The 20,209-nt window shown below is 42.0% G+C and overlaps 1 protein-coding gene and 1 long non-coding RNA gene across 3 annotated transcripts in view; one reads left to right on the plus strand and one right to left on the minus strand.

Annotated features, from left to right (window-relative positions):
• The window catches only part of Bmerb1 (bMERB domain containing 1), a 123,336-nt gene that overhangs the window by 23,672 nt on the left and 79,455 nt on the right, over positions 1-20,209 (plus strand). The gene's annotated exons all lie outside the window — the stretch shown is intronic.
• On the minus strand, positions 16,283-19,375 carry LOC132646480 (uncharacterized). Its single transcript, XR_009584774.1, has 3 exons — positions 19,244-19,375; positions 17,534-18,798; positions 16,283-16,353 (listed from the first exon to the last, which is right to left on the minus strand). It is a non-coding gene; the product is annotated as an uncharacterized LOC132646480 (long non-coding RNA).

The raw sequence follows: 20,209 nt of genomic DNA on the forward strand, positions 1-20,209 counted from the left end.
TCCCTAAGGTGAGGTCTGGAAAGGCAGAAGCCTTTCATGAAGTAGAAGGGGCAAAAGCTCACTTGGTCTTAACTAAGAGGCTTAATCAATTTTTAAGTTTGCATTTACCAACCTTAAAACATTTTCTTAGACCCTCAAATATTTATAACTTGCATTTACTAAACTTAAAACATTCTTCAAGCATTTATAACTTTCATTTACCAACCTTAAAACACTTAGATCCTAAAACATTCATAATTTGTATTTACCAACCTTAAAACACATTCTTAGACCCTCAAACATTTTCTTAGAAGCTTTGTAACTTAAACTTCTGTATCCTTAGGCCTATGTATCTATTTATTTACCATGAGACATAAGTGAGACTGCTATGAACATTTATTGTTCTTTAAAGTTAAAGGGTTGGTAAAAGTTTACAACTGAAGCCTGTTTTACATCTGATAGCAAACTAGACTGTCTAGACCTGACAATAGCAACTCTCAGAGTGAGGCTTAAGGCCTGGTCTCTTGCATATGAAGGGAACTGAGAAGGCATCTGAAGTCTCCCAACACAGAAGTTGGACCCAAGTGTGGGCTTAAAACAGAGCTGTAATACTACCCTGGGCTGGGCGAGGGTGGTGGAGGTCTCAGAATCTAGGAGCCATTTGTCTTCCACCAAGTCAAGGAGCTGGAAGGCTGAAAGTGTCTATGGCTCTTGGACTGGTTGAGCCTCCATGGCTAGGCGTAGAGGACAAGCCTGCTTGGGAACATTTTGACTTCCAGAAGCCAGTCTGCCAGCAGGCAGTCATAGCTTGTTGAGGCAGCCTTGGGACCAGTGTGCTTCCTGGCTACATTTGAAACAGTCACCTGGCAGAGTTGACTTTTGGCTATACCCCGGCGGGATGGGGCATTGCAGACCTTTTCCCCCCTATGCGGGGATGCTGACAACCTCTGAGCAGCAGCCAAGGTCTGGAGCATAGTTTGTGTTGTAACTGAGCCTGTTGGGAAGGCTCTTGGGCTTTAAAAATCATTTTTACTAACTCCTGTATTGGGTGTGTGTGTGTGTGTGTGTGTGTGTGTGTGTGTGTGTCAGGGACCATCTTCAGCTGTTTAATTAAGATAGCAGTGAAACCATGTTTGCATTTGTAAGACTATAAATATATTTTTGGACATGTTAGAGGACTTGATCATCTATGAAATGAATGACTATTAACTTGCATTTGTAGGACTTTAGGTTTTGTCCCTGTGAAGTGGGAGCCTTAAAAGTCGTAAACATAGTCCCTTAAAGCAAGAAAGAGCATAACAGTTTCCTGTATGATTTAGTATATAAAAGTTCCATAGCTTATAAAAGTCTAAGGCTATATTATAAATTATTAATATTACCATATTCATAAAATAAGACCAAGCATATTTTAACCTTTTTGATAGTGAGGATATAGTACAATGTCCAAGTTTTAACATAAATAAATGCCTCTAAAATAATAGATCTTAATTTAGAGTATCCTTGGAATTATATCATCTAGTTTAAAGGTATTTAAGCAAAAAGTTTTACTTACTAACCTCTGAGTTAGGAGATTTAGGATAAACAACATAGTAGAACAGTATAGAAGAATTTTTAAATTACATTTGAATTTATTACATCAAATCCATTGGCCAGAAAGCTTAGTGGCGAATCTGGATCACAGGCAACCCATGGCAGGAGAAACAGCATTCATTCATTAATTCAGGCATTGATAAAGACATAGGCAGTTAGACATACATTTTAAATTAGCTTAATTTGAATAGACCTTTATAACCTTGAAATTTTAGCATCATATAAAAATTATTTTGAACCCAGGCTGAATTCTATATATAGCATGTTGTAAAAATATAACTTTGAATTTAAAAATCCATACCCATTTAAAATGAGACTTGTTGGTTTTAGTCTAAAAGGAGATAAAATAAACAGAGATTTAATTATTGAAAGACTCCCAAGAGCCTATCTAGACGGGGAGACCCCGCTTCCCAAGGAACAGCGAGACCAGCCTTCGGATGCAAGCCGCAAGAGGTTTATTTTGATACACGGGTACCCGGGGCGACCAAGCCTATCGGAGGACTTGCGCGCCTCTCGGTTAGGGTGACGGGTTTTTATAGGGCTCGGGAGCAGGAGGCGCGGTTACAGAAGCGAGAAGCAGTTACAGGGTTCTGATTGGGTGGTTTGAACAAAGCCGTAGTTAAGTCACGTACCCAGAACAGGGAAGGCGGGAAGGCAGATTGTGAGCAGGGTCACGTACCCACCCGGAACCGGAAGGCGGGAAAGAATGCAGCGAGGTAGCTATCCCCTCAGGGAACTTACCGCTATACTGCGCCTACTCTACATAGTGTTAACGATCGCTGCTATCTTTTGGTCTTTCATTTATGATTAAAATTGTTCATATCATGTGGTCACCTTAAGGTTTACAGTTTAATCTTAAGATTTTTTCTTTTGCTAGTACAAAAAGAAACCAAAGAATATTTTCATTTAGTGAGATAGCAGGCAGAGAAAAACAGACAGAACTTTGAGAAGAGAATTAGGGCATCACTTTTTACTTTACTGCTCACTTTTAGTGTTACTATATATTACTGGATATTAGACATTTGAGTAGGGAAAATATAGGTGTAGAAGCCAGAGGTTTCTCAAAGAGGAGAGAATATGAGGATGCTGTTTCTGCAAATGAAAAAGGGGAAATGGAAACGGACCATGTGGCTAGTGGTTTGTCAACCAAATAGCCTGGCAGGTCATGGGCTTAGCCTGGCTAAGCCTGAGAACCCTGGTGCCTGGTACCAGGGCTTTATCAGCAGTAAGGCCAAGTTCTCATAGAGGGAATCTCATCCTCCAGAAAGGAAGGGGACAGATAGGCAGTTTTAGAATGGAGGTAGGAAGGGGCAGTGGCCTTTTAGAGCCTGCAGTTTTGCAGCTCCAAAAACAGTGGGACAGAAACAAAGTGGTAAAGGCAGCTGGCAGTGGGGGAACCACAGCGTTTGTTGTTGTTGTTTTATAACCAGGATGGCTGCCAATCATGTGACTGCCCTTGATTGCCCTAAGTTAAGATGACTGTAAAACCATGTACTTGCCCTTAGTGGAGATAGCAGTGAAGCCATGGAATCACCCTCTTTATCCCAAAATCAACATGGTGGCTAGCCATGCGTGGTACACAAATGCCCTGGCATAGTGAGACTGGGGTGGCAGGACCCAGGGCCTTCCTGTGGGCCTGGCAGTCCCTGCCTATTGGGCAGTTCTAAACTGTCTGTAGGTGAGATGGATGAGCGGGTGTCAGCGCAATTTGAAAACCCTGCTCTACACATAAGCACACAAGCAAGGCAGGAATTTAAAACCCTAATTTTTGGGGCCTGAGGTGGTGGCAAAATTTAAAGTTATTTGAGGGCAGTTTTAAAATCCTCCATGCTGTGGGGGCAGGTCCCGATGCCTGGCTTACCTATTAGTAAAGTCCAGAGAGAGCAAGCAGGTGAAAGACCAGAGCAGACGAGGGTGTCAGCGAGAAAAAGATCTGTTGTGGGCTACACATGCATCTGAGCAGCTGCCAGAAGCGGGACAGATACATGTGGCAGTGGCAGGTTTATCGATCATGAAAAGAGGAGGAGATGAGAGTGCGAGAGAAAGATTTGTTTTGAGCAGGCATGTGAAGAAGGATTCTAGCATGTCTAAACATCACCTGAAGAGTCCTCCTCGGTTTCGGCACCAAATGTTAGTATTTATATAAAAATGATACCACATATACAACAGGAACAGGTATCATATGAAAGAGGTTTATTGGATGGAGATGAAGAGCAGGAGAGAGAGAGATAGAGAGACACAGTTGGGTAAGGGGGTGCCCCGACAGAGGGAGGGGAAGAGTAAGAGAAGGGAAGAGAGAGAGAGTAAGAGAGCAAGAGAGTAAGAGAGTGACAAAGTGGCAGGTGGGTCCTTTTATGGAACAACTGAACCAGGTGTGACTACATGGTGGGTGACACATGATGACATCATAGGTTGCTAGGCAACCCAGAAGCAGTCTGCCTAAATACTAACATTGCTCCTTCATATAATGTAGATCACCAGGCTATTAACTATCTCCACCCCCAGCCTTCTGGAAAAAAAAAAAAAAAAACAGGTTATATGTCTTTTTTCTTTGAAAAGACAATTCTGCATGTTTAACATTCCTGGTTTCCCTAGTGGTCTGCAGGTTGAAAGGACCTTTGTGTTCTGCCGGAGCCAGCCGGGCAGAGTGGAACGGTTCTCGAGTTGGGAGTGAGGATTAAAATTAATAAAATAAACACACAGCACACAGGAAACTTTTTAAAGGTCCAGACTTGACAGCCACAGCAAAAGGCAGGCTGCTACAGCAAGCAGCAAGTCTCAAGTCTCTGCCTCCAGCCTTCTGACCACTTTATTTTTTGAGGAGTTACTTTTAGCCAGTAAAACATCTCAGAACAATAGGTTAATTTGCACAAGGAGCCTGAGGAAGAGGTGTAACCCTCACAAGCTATCCCACCTGCTGTCACAAACAAAAGGAGATGGACTTGCAAGTTCTCCTCTGCCATTAGTAAAGGCCTCCTAAAAGCCATCTCTCTGCCAAGATTTAAATATCAAAGCAGGCCGCTGGAGTCACGGCCCCCAACATATTCCCCTTTTTTATATTTTTAAATTTTGCCATAACTTAAGAGTTATGGAGCAGAAGATTGTGCCTGTCTTATGTTGTTTCTCTCAAAAGGTATATATTTGTTATTCATGTCCCCATTTTGGGGTCAATATTTGTACATGAATTTTCATACACCCCAGAGAAAACTTACCCGTCTCTGACTATCAACCTCTGCTAGGGTGGACACTGTGAAATGATCTTGTGCAGATCAGCTCAGCTTTGACACACCAAAAGGCCTTCAGGCAGATTTTAGTTGAGCCAAGTCCAAAGTAACACTCCAAAAGTGACTAGCAGGTGACTCCCTGTGTAAATTAGCAAGTCTGAGAAACATTTAGAGGAACCACAGTAAAAGGCTGTCTGGCAAACAGAACCATCTGAAAGCTTAACATCTCCAAACAGCAAAACAAAAGGAGAATTTACATAGGCAGTTACAGGCCCCCCCCAAGAGTTCCTGAAGCAAGTCTGTTTTGCTCTGCTGAAAACCAGAGCCAGATTAAAGTTTCACAGTTCTCTCTTGATTTTGTTGAGGTTTAACGAAACAGTCAAGTCCAGTTTATTATATAAGAGGTTTCTCTGCATGACATCTTCTCCCGGGAGCAGAATGAAGCAAGAGCGGGGTCAGGAGCTCAGGTCCAATGCAGCTTTGCAGTCTAGGTCAGGGCAGAGTTTACGGTCGTCTGCAGCGGGAACATCTTCTTTCTGGGGAACAACTGCAAACCGTACCAGCCTCTCTGGGGTCCACCTGGCTCCCTCTGCGTCCTGTGGAAAACACAAACATGCCCTCTTCCCCATATTAATACAGGGTCGGGGCCCTGCCATATTCCAGTAATTGGATGTTTCCATTTTACTTGGGCAAAATTATCTTTGGTATTAGGATGCCACAGTCGATCTGCTGCAGAACGGCCTTGTGTATCCACATTTTTAAAATTTAAAATAAAGAGAGCATGATTAATATTTGGGGATGACTCCCCCCTTTATTTTTTGCAATTGGTTTTTAAGAGATCCATGGACTCGTTTTATAATATTTTGGCCCTGGAGATTATATGGAATCCCCGTTTTATGACTTATATTAATGGAAGGTATACCAATTGCAGCAAGACACTTTAAGCAATGACTTATAACTTGTTTGGTGGCTTCCCCTGTTAAGGGAGTTGCCATGATAAATCCTGAAAAAGTGTCAATTGTTACATGAACATATTTTAGTTTCCCAAATTCTGGGACATGAGTTACATCCATTTGCCATAAATGATTGGGAGTCAAACTTCTAGGATTGACACCATAATGAGGTACATTAAAATGTTTAGGGCAAGAGGAACGTGATCTTACAATTTGTCTAGCGGCTTCTCTGGTAATATTAAATTGTTTTCTTAAGCTCTTGCTATTTTGATGATGTAATGCATGAGAATTTTGAGCCAATTCTTGTTGAGTTAATCCAACCAAACGTGTGGCTAGATCTGCCAAATCATTTCCTAAAGTTAAAGGTCCAGGAAGCCCTGAATGAGCTCTAATATGCCCTATGTAACAAGGCTGCACACGGCTCCAAATACTTTGTTGAATCTCTCTAAATAGATCTTGTATTTGTTTATTAGCTGTATTAACATATGTTACAGTCTCTAGGACTTGTAAAGCTTTAGCTATATAATGGCTATCAGTATACAAGTTGAAAGAGTAGAAGCCAAATTTTTAAAGACTGCAAGCAGCAGCTCGTAATTCTACAACTTGAGCTGAGGCTGGCAATGTTTGCAAAACAAAAGTTTGTTCCTCTAGTACATAAACAGCTTTTCCATTTGAAGATCCATCAGTGAATACTGTTGGAACTTGAGGTAATTGCTCTTGTTTAATTATTTTAGGAAATACAAAAGCATGCTCATTGGCAAATTGAAGTAATTTATCTTTTGGATAATGATTATCAATACGTCCTAAATAATGACTAAAGCTATTGCCCAATAATCTACATTTTGAAATAACCAATCTACTTGCTGTTTGGTAAAAGGGACTCCAATTAAGGAGGGCTCTCTACCAAAATATTTATGAGATTTTGTGCAAGCCATTTGAACTAAACTAGCCACTGCTTCATAATATGATGTCAGAACTCGGACACAGGCAGGTGCAACCATAATGGTCCTTCTTGCCACAATACAGCAGTTGGAGTATGAACAGTAGCCAAAATATATGCACCCTATTCTTTTGAATAATCAATATATTGAACATGCTGCTTTTCAATAGCTAATTCTATCTTTTGCAAAGCATCACGAGCTTCTTTGGTAAGTGCCCTTTTTGACAAAGGATTAGCCTCTCCTTTTAAAATGTCAAAAAGTGGTTTTAGTTCTCCTGTTGTTAATTTTAAATGGGGTCTTAGCCAATTTACGCTGTAACAAACAAAGCCCAGTTGGTTATTTTAGTTGATATTTCAAGAAATTGGCGGACCCTTACCAGAAAGAGCTGACAAATACCTTGCATCCAGAGAGCTTTGAACTTTAGCCATTATTAACCTAATTATTTGGATGAGTACTATTGTCTGTAACGTAGTACCCCAATCCTTGGCCTTTGGTCTCAAGGCTGCTTGGCAAGCACTTATAGCATTCTCACGTTAGGCCCAGCAAGAGCCTAAATATAAGAAGGTATGAAGAGAACTCAGGAAACTAATTATCCATCGATGCAAAAACGCAAGAGACTCACTCTTCTTAACCATTGCAATGGGGTCACCCCAGCTGATCAGCTAGGAGTGGCCCTGGGAGACAAAGACCTTAGGTTTTTAAAAGACACAAGGCGGGAATCTCCTGGGGTTGACTTCTTGGCAAGTTAGGATTGGATGAAGTGTCTAACTTTTAAAATAATTGGTTAGTTCTGGTCACCCTTAGGTCCAGTCAGCCCTGTCGTAAATATCTGATCTTCAAGTCAGTTTGGAATTTCCTGCCATCCACAGTTAAATGTGGGGGGGGGGGTGATTAACTCATTCCATGTCTGTTCTGAGGAGTGGGGGTTACAGGCTTTGGATCAAAGGTCAGGAGAAGGATTGGGGCCATTTGGCCCAGTTTCCAAACAAAGCCCATCTCACCGGCACCAGCCGGTGATTTTTTCTCCATTTAGTAGAGATCTCTGCTTGTTCTCTTCCTTATCTCTGCCCTCACAGATGGCTAATGTCAGGAACTTTTACATTCCTCGGTTCTCTGGAGAAGCACTAAGAGGCTTTAATTAACATGGGCCTAAAACTTGCAAATATAAGTAATAAGGCAATTAAAAGAAACATAGGTTACAAAGTTAGTCTGATTCTTTCACTCATAAGCCAATTGTTTCACTAATAACAATCCAGACTTTTCATCACTTATAAGTCTGTTTGTTGCTTGTATTAATCTTGCCACAAAATCTTGAAATAACTCATCAGGTCCCTGACAGATTTTAGACAAATCCTCCAGCTGTCTACCTGTTTGTGGAAGCTTATTCCAGGCCCTCCGGGCAGCAGTATTGACCTGAGCATAAACGGCCACATCAAAATCCAATTGCTGTCCTATTTCCCTGTAGATTCCTTCTCCAGCAAGCATGTCATAAGTTATAGGAATTTGCTGAGCTCGATTAAGTTCAGCTGTAGCTTGACAATGCTCTGCAAAATCTGACTTCCATAATAAATTATCTCCTCCTGATAAGCATGCTCTTGCTAACTGTTTCCAGTCCCTTGGGCAGAGAGCCTCAGTAGACATGGATTCCAGCAGAGCCAGGGTGAAAGGCGCTGTAGGTCCATATTGGGAGCATGCAGATTTTAATTCTCTTATCTGTTTAAAAGGTATAGGAGCATGGACTCTCACCATATTACCGTGTCCATCAGGTTGCTCCAAAACTGTAAAACTGTAAAACTCAGATACATCTTCTCCATTCTGCCTGGCTTCTTGTAAAGAAGCTTGTAAAGCAGATACAGAGGTTTGTACAGTGGACAAAGGGAAAGGTCCCCTTGCCTTCTGGGCCATTGAAACTGTAGCATTCTCAGAAGGAGGGCCTAAGCCTTCCACCAATGATGGAGTTGGAGTGGGAGATTGAGCCTCATTTTCCCTAGTAGTTAATGCTCCAATTTTTCTGTTTATTTCCTCCAAACCATACTCCAGTCTTTTAATTTCTTTTTGCCAAGGCTTACGCTTTTTAACATGCATAGCCTGAATTGGAGGGTATCTCTCAGAATAGTGCTGATCTGGTTCTTCCTCCAGCTCTGCAACCTCATTAGGTTGCAAGTCTTCCTCAAAGTCTCCTCTGGCAAGAAATTATTGTCACCAGAAGGGAAATATAACTCCTCTGGAGGAGCTGATGGTATAATATCATTTTCTCTTGAAGCCTGCCATCTTTCTAACCTCCTTCTCTCTGAGCCTGAAAGTTTAGCTTTCTCAGTTTCCTCTTGCTTATACAGACTACCTTTAATTAAGTTCCATAAAGAAAACACTAGGCTAATGCCTTGTCCCATTTTTATTCTGGGATTTACTCACTGCACCCCTTCTATTTAATGCGAGCTCACCAGCCAAACACTGCAGTGTCCTTCACGGGTTCCCTGTATCTCAAGTCCCATGTCCGGGCGCCAATCTGCCGGAGCCAGCCGGGCAGAGTCGAACGGTTCTCGAGTTGGGAGTGAGGATTAAAATTAATAAAATAAACACACAGCACACAGGAAACTTTTTAAAGGTCCAGACTCGACAGCCACAGCAAAAGGCAGGCTGCTACAGCAAGCAGCAAGTCTCTGCCTCCTCCTCTGCCTCTAGCCTTCTGACCACTTTATTTTTTGAGGAGTTACTTTTAGCCAGTAAAACATCTCAGAACAATAGGTTAATTTGCACAAGGAGCCTGAGGAAGAGGTGTAACCCTCACAAGCTATCCTACCTGTTGTCACAAACAAAAGGAGATGGACTTGCAAGTTCTCCTCTGCCATTAGTAAAGGTCTCCTAAAAGCCATCTCTCTGCCAAGATTTAAATATCAAAGCAGGCCGCTGGAGTCACGGCCCCGACAGTGCTCCCAACAAAAAATGAGAGAAAAATATGAAAAGTTTTTTTTCTCTTTTTATGTTAAGTTCTAATATTTCTTCTGCTTGGGTTTGATCAAAACATAGTTTGCATTTTTCAAGAAAAATACTGAGTCCTTCCTTTCTCTTATCACAACGTAAAAAGAGAAATATGGGTTACTAAAGGGTGCAGCTCAATGGCAGGGTATTTTCTTCAACTGTGCAAAGGGTTTGATTGTCAGCAACACACACACACACACAAGGTCATGCTTCTCCAATTCTGAAAACTTGGTGTTGCACACCTGCAATCCCAGCATGTGGGAGGGGAGGCATGAGGATCAAAAGTTCAAGGTTATCTCCAACTACATTAAAGGACTGGAGAGAGCCAGGTGGCTGTGCCCGCCTTTAATCCCAGCATTTGGGAAGCAGAGGCAGATGGATCTCTGTGAGTTTGAGGCCAGCCTGGTCTATAGAGTAAGTTCCCAGACAGCCAAGGCTACACAAAGAAACCCTGTCTCTAAAAACAAACCGGGGGGGGGGGGGCGGGGGAGCGTGCTAGAGAGATGGCTCAGTAAGTAAAAGCACTTATTGTGCAAGCCTGGTCACTTTGATTTTGGACCCCGAGCACAAATGCCGCAGCACAAATGTCTTAATAATATCAGTGGACACAGAGGTTAGCAAGCTTTGGTAAAGAGATTCTGACTCAGACAAGGTAGAAAGGCAAGGACTGATGTGCTCTGCGTTGTGCACACGTACACACACAGACACACACACACACTTTAAAAGGAAAAGTCTCCTCCTTTCAAAATTTAATTTTTGTTCAGTCAAATACATGTGGCCAATATCTTATTTGAACATATTTTGTAAAGTGAACTTATATTGAAACCAGACAACAGTATCCAACTTATGACTCATTTTGCGAATACTTAACTGATTTCTCCCTCTCTGTTCTTTAACTTGTAATCATTATAAGGTGATCTATAATCTATGATTCTTAACTGCTTAGGAGCTAAGCACTAGAGTGTGGCCTTCTCAAGTCATCCATTGGAAAGAACCAAAAGAAGCAGCCATGTTTCATGCCCTCCCTGTCTTTCACAAGGTAGTTTTTCTTCCTACTAGTTTTCTAGTCAAACCACCTGTGTCTGGAGGCACACCTGACCAACCAGAGGATCATTCCTAACGGCTGGGAGTAAGCATTTATGAAGATGAATGTAACTTGTGATAAGGTCCAAGATCAAGACTTGGAAAATAAAATAGCCCATCTGTTAAAATGTTTGCCTTAAGGACAAAGACCTGAATCGATTCCCAGAGCCAATGTAAGAAAGCCAAGCCAGGCACGGTGCTTTCTTGTTAGAAATCGTGTGGGATGAAAGTTACACGGCGGGTTCACAAATCACGCCACACGACCACGTGGGAGGTTTATTATGGGAAAGGGAAGAGGTCGCACAGACCATCTCTGGAGAGAAAGAGAGAGGGGAGGAGCTATGAGTTCTCTTATAAGGTGACTCAGAGCATGCGCAGGTGGTTCCAGGTGACCAGCAGGTGGTCTTCTAGGTGGCCTCACAGATGCCAGATAACCAGTTCATACGGTCCCTTGGGGCTGGCCGTAGAGATGCCGGTTTATAGATCCCTGAGCCAAGGAGACAGAGACAGGGAAAATCCTTGGAGCTTGTTAGCCAGCAAGCCTGGTAACCTACTTTGTCCCCGTGCTAAACTTTATTCTCAGAAAACCAAGATGAATAACACCTGAGTAATGAGAGCCGACATTGTCCTCTGGCCTACTTACATAGGTGCACTTGTATCTGCACTGAGTACGCACACACACACATGCATGCACGCACACACACACCTATCAGAAACTCCTCCACACACAAAAAAGTATCAAGGTGGATACTCTCATGATGTGAATAGGCTGACAGACTGAGCAGGAACAATGGACAGTGACACCAGAAAACTCCACCTCACGGCAACAAAAGAGGTGGTGATGAACAGCAGAAAAGAGTAGAAAAGGACATCTGGAATCTTCTGGTTTCAGCACAGCAAAGTGCTGTCTCCCTGAAACCATCTGTTTCACCAGGGCAGCTCTGGTGACAAGCACTTCAGCACTGATCTGCATTGTGGAGAAGGGTTGAGATTTAGGAAGTGTTGAGGATCAAACTCAGGGTTTTGTACATGCTAGGCACGCACTTTATCAGTTGATCCACATCCTTAGCTCTAGGCTTCATTTCAACAAATGTAGTGTTTCAAAGGTCTTCACTGTTAAGGAATTTAACCTGCGTGTTCTGGCCTGACCTTCCCACTATGTTCTCTGAAAGGACCATAGTTTATGCCTGATTATTCTTAACAGCCCATTAAGTTGACATCTTCCTTTGTCTTTCGGTGGCTGAAACTTATCTGCTGAACTAATTCCATGATATTATTGCAGAGACTGCATAGGAACTGTCAGGAAGCTTTTATGAATTCATTTTGAAGTAACAAATCTTCATTATAAACATTTAAGCCGTACCAAATGGCAGGAAGGAAAACTCATTCCCACCTTCATGTTTCTGTCTCCATACAAGTACAGCGTGTGAACTCCCAGGTTCTTAGTGGATATTTATGTTTGTGCATATTGAGACAGAGTCTCATGTAAGTCCATGCCTGCCTCAAACTGGCAATGTTGTTGAGGATGGCCCTGAACTTCTGATCCTCCTGCCTTTACCTCTATGATTATAGGTGTATATCACCACACCCATTTACAGGGTCGTGAGTATCAAGCCCAGGGCTTTGGGCATGGTAGGCAAGCATTTACCAACTGCGCCACATGTCTAGCTCAGACATTTATTGATTTGTATATTCTAAAATTACATTTATCCATTTATTATGTGTATGAGTGTGAGCACAAGTGTCAAGGAAAACTTGCAAGAATGGGTTTTCTACTTCTACCATGTGGGTCCCAGAGATTTTACTCAGGTCCTCAGACTTGGTAGCAAGTACCTTTGTCTACTGAGCCATCTTGCTGGCCCATCCCCCACATGGGTTCTTCAACGTGGACTTCCTGAGTAAAGAGCCTCAATAAGGCTGAAATGTTGGAGGCATTACATTTGACTTCATTTTATGAAAGCTCTTTTGATTTTTATTTTCTGACGTGATGAAAACTACTACATCCTGTATTAGATGGGCTCAAGAGATCTGAACTCAGGTCCTCACACTTGCTCAGCAAGTTTTTATTAACGGAGCTATCTCCTCACCCTGACAATGATCTGTCATGCAAATATGAGCTTCTGTGAGCCCATCAGTTCACCACTGCCTTCAGAAAGAAGCTAAAATGGGTCTGCAGCAGCCAACTGTCTGGCTTCTTCTGCCCAGCCATGGCCTTTGATCCTACTTCCCTGCGCATGTGTTCACAGCCTGCTACATCTGCGGGTGTAGGTTCAGATTGTTCCCATTTCTCTTGTGAATGGTCCTACTCATTTGTCAATGAATAACTCAGGCATCTTGCCTTCTTTGGAAGTATTTCCTGGCTCCTATGGGTTGGACTGAGTGTGGCACATCATCCTCAGTGGTTTTACTCACACTGTGTATGGGTTTCTTGTCTGGATAGCTCCTGTCATCATTTATTTCCTCATCTATCTATCTATCTATCTATCTATCTATCTATCTATCTATCTATTTTGAGACAGGGTCTCTTGGAGTTTAGGCTAGCCTCAAACTCACTATTAACTAAGGATGGCCTTGAATTTTTTATCCTCCTGCCTTCTCACCTGGTGCTAGGGATAGGACCCAGGACTTCATGTATGTCAGGAAGGCAGTCACCAGCATTTAACATAGAATAAGGTAGTTGAGGGAGTGACAGAGAAACACACACACAAACAAAAAGGACACAATACATAGAGAAAAACAGTAAGACAGCAGGTGTAAATCAACCATATCATTAATTATATTAAATGTACATGGGTTGAAGTCTATTCTTGTAATCTCAGCCCTTAGGAGGTAGAGACAGTCTCAGTACATAATCAGTGTGAGGCCAGTTTGAGCTTCATGATACCCTGCCAAGAGGGAGAAAGGAGTGTGGATCCAGACATAGTTCAGTAGTAGAGTGCTTCCTTAATACATACATTTCATATTTAAAGACACAAAATGATGGAAAAATGGTTGCCACACAAATGTAAGACAGAGGAGGTGCCGCACATCTGTCAGGTGGAGTGTCACACATCCGACAGGTGGAGGTGCTGCATATCTGTTGGAAAATACTATAAACTTTCTAAAAAATACAAAACAAAACCAACAACAAAGCCTACATTACTAGAGATAAGGAGGGACACTTCACAGTGATGAAATCCAGGGGCTTGAGAGATGGCTCAATGGTTAAGAGCATTTGTTGTGCAACCGCAAGGATTTTAGTTTAAATGTGAGTACACATGTAACAAGCCAGGCCTGGTCTGTATGTGTTTGTAACCCTAGTACTGTGGGAGAAATGGGGACAAGAGGGTTACTAGCATTGTTGGCTGCCAGCCTGGTTGAAAACGAAAATAAAAACAACAACCCCTTCCCCACCCACAATAGCTCCAAGTTCAGGAAGAGACTGTGTCTCTAAGGAACCAGGCAGAGAGTGACAAAGACATCTGTTGCCCTCTTCTGGCCTCCATGGTACTTGCACACATGTTGTAAAATGACAGTTACATCGCACATGCACTGAACTAAAGGTAGAAAGGAACACTAGGATGAGTTGTGTCTCCAGATATATCCCTTGCAGACTCCTCAGATTGTTTACCTAGTAGCCCACTCCCTTGCTCAAGTACACCCTAGTGGCAGCCTTCATGGAGAAAAGAAATTCTGCTGGAGTAAAGAAACAGTCCAAAGAAGGGCTGTGCTGTTAGTCTTGCGTGTAGAGTGATATTTAAAAGCGCATTTTAACCATCCAATCTTCTGCTGCGTGGAGTATTGTTTACTCTGACCTAGTTTCTTCCTGTCTCTCTCTTTAAAAAAACCTTTTGTATATATTATGTGAGGAGTGTGTGGATGCATGTTCCTGTGTGCGGGCGTACTGTGTACGGAGGCCAGAGGTTGGCTGGTGTCATGCTCTGTGCTCTCCATCTTGTTCTCAGGACTTGCTGATGTGTGTGACCTACTCAGCTTGCTCCTGAGATCCCCTGTTACTGAATTCCAAGAACAGGAATTACAGATATGCCATCACACCCACTGGGCATTTACCTGGTTGCTGGGGATTTGAACTCCAATCCCCCTGCTTGTCTGGGAGCAACAGAAAAGTGTTCAGATGGAAAGGAACTCTGGGCTCAGCCATCCAGGTATAGCACTGACTATGCAGTGTCCTAAGGAGTAGGAAGAAACTTGGTTCATCCTGGGGTGTAGAACAACTCACTGTCAACCTACCTGCTGCTTCAGCTCTGTTGCTGCCCAGTCCTCCTTCCTCTCTCCCTGTCTCCTTTTTAAAAAATTTCTATTTATTTTTATTTTTGGACACCAATCCATTCAACTGCTTTCCAGCACTGGGAACTGGAAACAAATCAAGCAAATAGGGAGAAAAACTCTACTCAGCCACTGGCTTCTTTGAATGAATCATGCAAAGTCAAAAATAATTCTAAGTTGTGGTTAGTACACTGAAGGAAAAGTCCAGGCAGGGCTGCCTGGTTTTGGGTTTTGGTTTTTAGATAAACAATAGGTAGTTTGGAAAGCTAAGTGTGTCATATGCAATATTTGAGATATACTTTAAAATGCTGTTTATCAAAAATCAAAGGGAACTGAGTGAACTATAATTTTCATGTGTTCAGTCTGGCAGCTTCAAGTCCAAGATGCCATGAGTCACGTGATTAAAGGACCCCTGCCAGTCTGGAGTGCAGTGAGGGGAAGGTGTGGCAAAAAATGATGAGATGCTGGAGTGGGATATGGGGGAAGGCAGGGAAAGAGGAGTGGGTGGCAGGCTCTTGGAGGCCTCCCTTGAGAGCTCCATCACATATATTTAACTCCTTGGGTAATAGAGGTAAGAAGAGAGCAAATCTAGTTCACATTTCAGAAGGGATACTCTACAGGTAAGTGTCATGTGCTGTGACTAAGATTTTAATTCGAAGGATGTATCAGTTGAATGGGGCTCAGGAAATACTCAGCTCTTCTGTTGACAGCTGGCAGGAAATTCTGAGGCAGAGCCCCCACCATGGGCAGCACAACACATCAGGCAGTCATTCACCAAGTGTGTCTTCTTTGCCAGTCAACATGTGAGAGAATTTAAAAAACTTGGAAAGGTTTGGTAAGTTAGTTTGTCTGTACACAGAGAAACCCTGTCTCAAAACACAACCAAACAACAACTGAACATGTGGCTTGTTATCTTACATGAACAACAACCCTGGCATTCCAGGAAGCTATCTGTCCTTGGGCAAGTGGGGCTTACAGGTTAGAGGCATTTTTGTTTTAAAGCTTTCCTAGGAACAATAATTTAAATTAAGAACATAACTTTAGCCCTCACAGGTCCTTCTAGTGGGAACACTTGGTCTCAGATTATTTATCCACAACTTACCACAGTCTGAAACTACCTTCTGGGATTGCTGCCCATTAGGTCCCTTTATCTATTCCCTTCCCTTTTTTGTGGTACTAGGGCTTCTCACATGCTAAGAAAACATTCCACCAATGAGCAACATCTCCTATTCTTTTAAAAATGTTTTTATTTTGAGATAGTTTAACAGCTGGTAGAGAGGGTCATCCACAGGGAGCAGATTGAGATGACTTACAGGGACTCCCATTTTTGCAGGAAACCTGAAAGGGGTTTAAAATAGCATTTATTGCTCATAGTCTAAGTTCTAAAATGAGTGCAGGTAAAATTATCATCACAATTCCATTTATTGCACTGATTATGGATCCTGTGTGTGGAGTATTAGTGAGTCAAGATTGCATACATTATCTTGTTAGTCTTCATGACAATTTCACAAAGGAGGTTCTGGTATGTATTAATACCAAATACGGGAGGAGAAAAACCACAAACCCAAATTATCATGGCCAAATTAATCAAAGCAAGCAATTAATTAAAACAAGCCTTTTAATTGTGTGCATGGGCTGTCTCCTCCTAAAGCTGAGGTTCAAGAGATCAGCACTAGACATGAGGAAGACAAGGTTTTTATAGCTCAGAGGTAGGAGTTTCCAAATAGGGAATTTGGTGGGCAAAGTAGTGCGATTACAGGAGTAAAACATAACAAGGTGGTCAAAGCAAGGTAGTCATAACAGCTTTTTGAAACAAAAGTAAGGTTGCAAGGTGGTCATTACAACTCCTTGAAACAAAAATTTAGTTGTTGTTTCTCTAGAACAGGCAGTACAGAACCATTTGTAGTTAAGGTTCATCATAGCCCAATCTTTGAGAAACAGATTTAATCATAAACAGGAGTAAGCCTAGTTTGTTTTTACTATAAGATGGCTTTTAAGGCCAAGATGGAGGGAGGGTGGTTTATCATTCCCCCTTTGTCTTATATGTCCTTATCAAATTCTTCATAGGGTCTTAGCATTCTTAATCTGGGGGTGGGGGGATGACAAAATTTGTAATGCATCAAAAGATGCATGTCCTGTTTAGAGATTATGCTTGTTTAGTTAGCATATAAAGAACAAAAATTTTAAGGCCGTTATAATCATCATATGCCAATCATTACTATAGGCTGCCATTTTGTCTCCTCTGCAAGAGAGTTTCCTTTTTATCAACCATTCCAGGGTTCTGATAAAGGTCAATGTATTTCTTAACTTCTTCCTGCTGAAATTAGGACAATACTGTTAGTGACCAGAAAGGTTGGAATGTTAGTGAAAAGGCCGGGAGGGGATTCAGGCAATGGGGCACTAATCAGAAGCATCTGCTTTGCTGATGAGGCTGAAGGGACAGTGAGCAATCACATTGACTTGACTGGTCGACATCAGCTTTTACTAAGTCCAGGGCTTTCTAATTTTATAGGACTACCTGGGATTGGTGTGGTATAGATGACCTTTGGAGCAGTTTGTAGTTGATTTCTGGATGGTGTCTACCAACTGAGTGGAACTCTGCAAAGAAAGATATATGCTAGGAACAGAAGCTAAAGTTAAAGAACTTAAGGAAACTTTTATATTTGGGACTTCCCCATTAAGAATAAGCAATAGGCTGGGAAGCTTAAGCTGTTGATTGACAGGAGTATTTATCTGGAATCCATTTGACCTGTGTGAGGTAGATCCAAGTCTTATGACTTTCTTGATTTCCTGAAACTTAAATTATGATTGTGTGTAATCTGTACTGAAATCCATAGTGTAGAAAAAGTGGCCAACAGATGTCTGTAAAACAACTGGAGTAGACTTGTGCTTTTGGGTCATAGGAAGAGCTGTGGCTTTGGGTTAAAAAGCATGAACATTCTTTTCTCTGTCCAGAGGGCTGGAGATATAGATTGGACAGAGACGTTTTTAGCATGATGAGAAGCATCTTTAAGTCTATATTTAGAAGATAGCCAGGGGTAAATTTAAATCTTGAGCTTGTGACTGATAATAATAGCAGTACCAGGACTACTAATAACTTATCAGAACTCTACTGATTAATGTTAAAACTCTGAACTTTTGAAATCTTAGTATAACAACAGCATAGAGTAACTTGTGTTCATGTTTTAAATCACTTTTTAGATCTTCATAATTTATTTAGACAATTTTTAATTGTTTATAATTGACATAAACCTTATACTTTTTATCCAGTTATTTACCATTAGACAGATGTAAGTGGCTAATTACCGAGAGCAAATCTTTGCAGAGCAAGTTCTTTTAAATAGTAAAACTTATGTTGGAAACCTTTATCCTTTAATATGAAGCCTGTTAGTAAGGCAAAACTGCCCGTGAGCTTGTATTTTTTTTTATTTGGTGACCTAATAGCTCTAGAAGATTAAGGCCTGTTTTTGTATATGAAATGCATTGACCAGGCAGCTGCTGCTAAACTGATAAAGCTACAGTTAGCTGTCAAAAGCATCAGAGATCTGAGAAGGATAAATTATAGCAGGAAGTATAATACAAATGGCCTTTGTATCAATTAAAATGACAGAGATGTATCACCACTTGAATGGTTTCCCCAAGCTTCCCTGATTTTGGTGGCTTCATCAGAGGCAGTGGTAGTCAGTCTTCAGCTGTTACGTAGGACAGAATTACATCTTCCCGTTGCTGCACAAAACAGCATAGGCCTTTGGCTGCCAGAACCAGAAGGTCCAAGAGATTATTCTGTGGAGGAAGACAACCAGATCTCAAGGCACTGAAATCAGCATTTGAATACATAATACCAGACCAAGCCCCAACAAGTTACAGCCACTCTGATAATTTTCTACTGCAGGATGACATTCTACATCACTAGGAGAGAAAGATGGAGGTGTGGAGTTTGCCTCTTATCTTAGATTTGGCAGCCTGCTCTGGTTACTGTGATAGAGGAAAGGGAAGCAGCTGAGAAGGGGTTACCTCTCATTCCCTAGGGGAAATAAGGGTGTAGGGAGGGGTAAAGGTTAGACAGGCCTCTGGGCTGGGGAACTGCACTGAGGTATTCTAATAACCTAACCACTCAAGCCCCACATTTTCCTTCAGTAAAAGGGCATAACACCCCCATTCAAATCTCAGTTATGACCTCTCCCCCACCACTGCCAGGAAGCCAAGCCTAGTTCCCTGACCCCCTCACCTTCTGCTTTCCTAATTCCATCAGAGAAGGACCTTAGAACTACCTCCAGCTTGAGAGATGGGGCAGAGGAACTCTGGTCATTTCTGTAATTGGCTGAGAGACACCATCTCCCCAAGCTCTCTCGAGTGGACAACAGCAAGCTGAGTGAAGGAAACAGGGAAGGATATTTGTTTTCTTTTCAGAAAGAAAATAAAGGAAGCAAACAAGTAAGAGTGAAACAAACCAAAGTGAAACCCTGAGCCGATCTGTTGCCCGTCAGCTTGTCCTGGGCACCATTCTAGAAATTTAAACTAGGCCATTCATCTGCAAGCCTGTCACCATGGGAGCTGGCCTAGTTCATGTCCAGCCAAGGAAATAAACCCAGCAAAGCCATCATGTGAGAGGCCCGTGTGGACAATTCAGGTGATATGAAAATGGCCAGCTTGTTTTGTTTTTCACTGGGCAATGTGTGAGCCCCAAGGATTTAAGTGTGAAGGAAGGTGGAGGAGTTTTTATGGTCCCATGGGAGGAGCACCCTCACAGACTTCACCAGGGGTTTGTCACCTAGGTGAAGCTAGATCTTGTTAAGTTGGCAAGATATTAGTCATCACACCAGGGATACAGAGCCTCGTTAAATCTAGAATAAAATAAACAGAAAAATGCAACAGGTATGTTAAATAATGCTACCAACTACATTTTAGACTAGAGAAATTTCCAAAGTTGAGATTATCTACCCCGTAGTACAGCCGATTGTTTTCAGCTCATAATGAAATGCGAATATTGATTCCAGCATTCACTGGCTCTGAGATCTAACAAAAAGTTCTTCACCTGAATCTGTCTTAGTTTTGTCATCTACAAAATGGGCCTAGAGAACTGCGTGAGAGAAGGATTGGAGTTGTTAAATGTACTGAGAACCAAAAAGTGCTGATGATGCTTTCTGGCACGTGGCAGAGGGTAAAAAAGAAATCACAGTATTTACAGGGTTGG

This window comes from Meriones unguiculatus, chromosome 11 (assembly GCF_030254825.1).
Source record: "Meriones unguiculatus strain TT.TT164.6M chromosome 11, Bangor_MerUng_6.1, whole genome shotgun sequence".
In the NCBI taxonomy this organism is placed as follows: Eukaryota; Metazoa; Chordata; class Mammalia; order Rodentia; family Muridae; genus Meriones; species Meriones unguiculatus.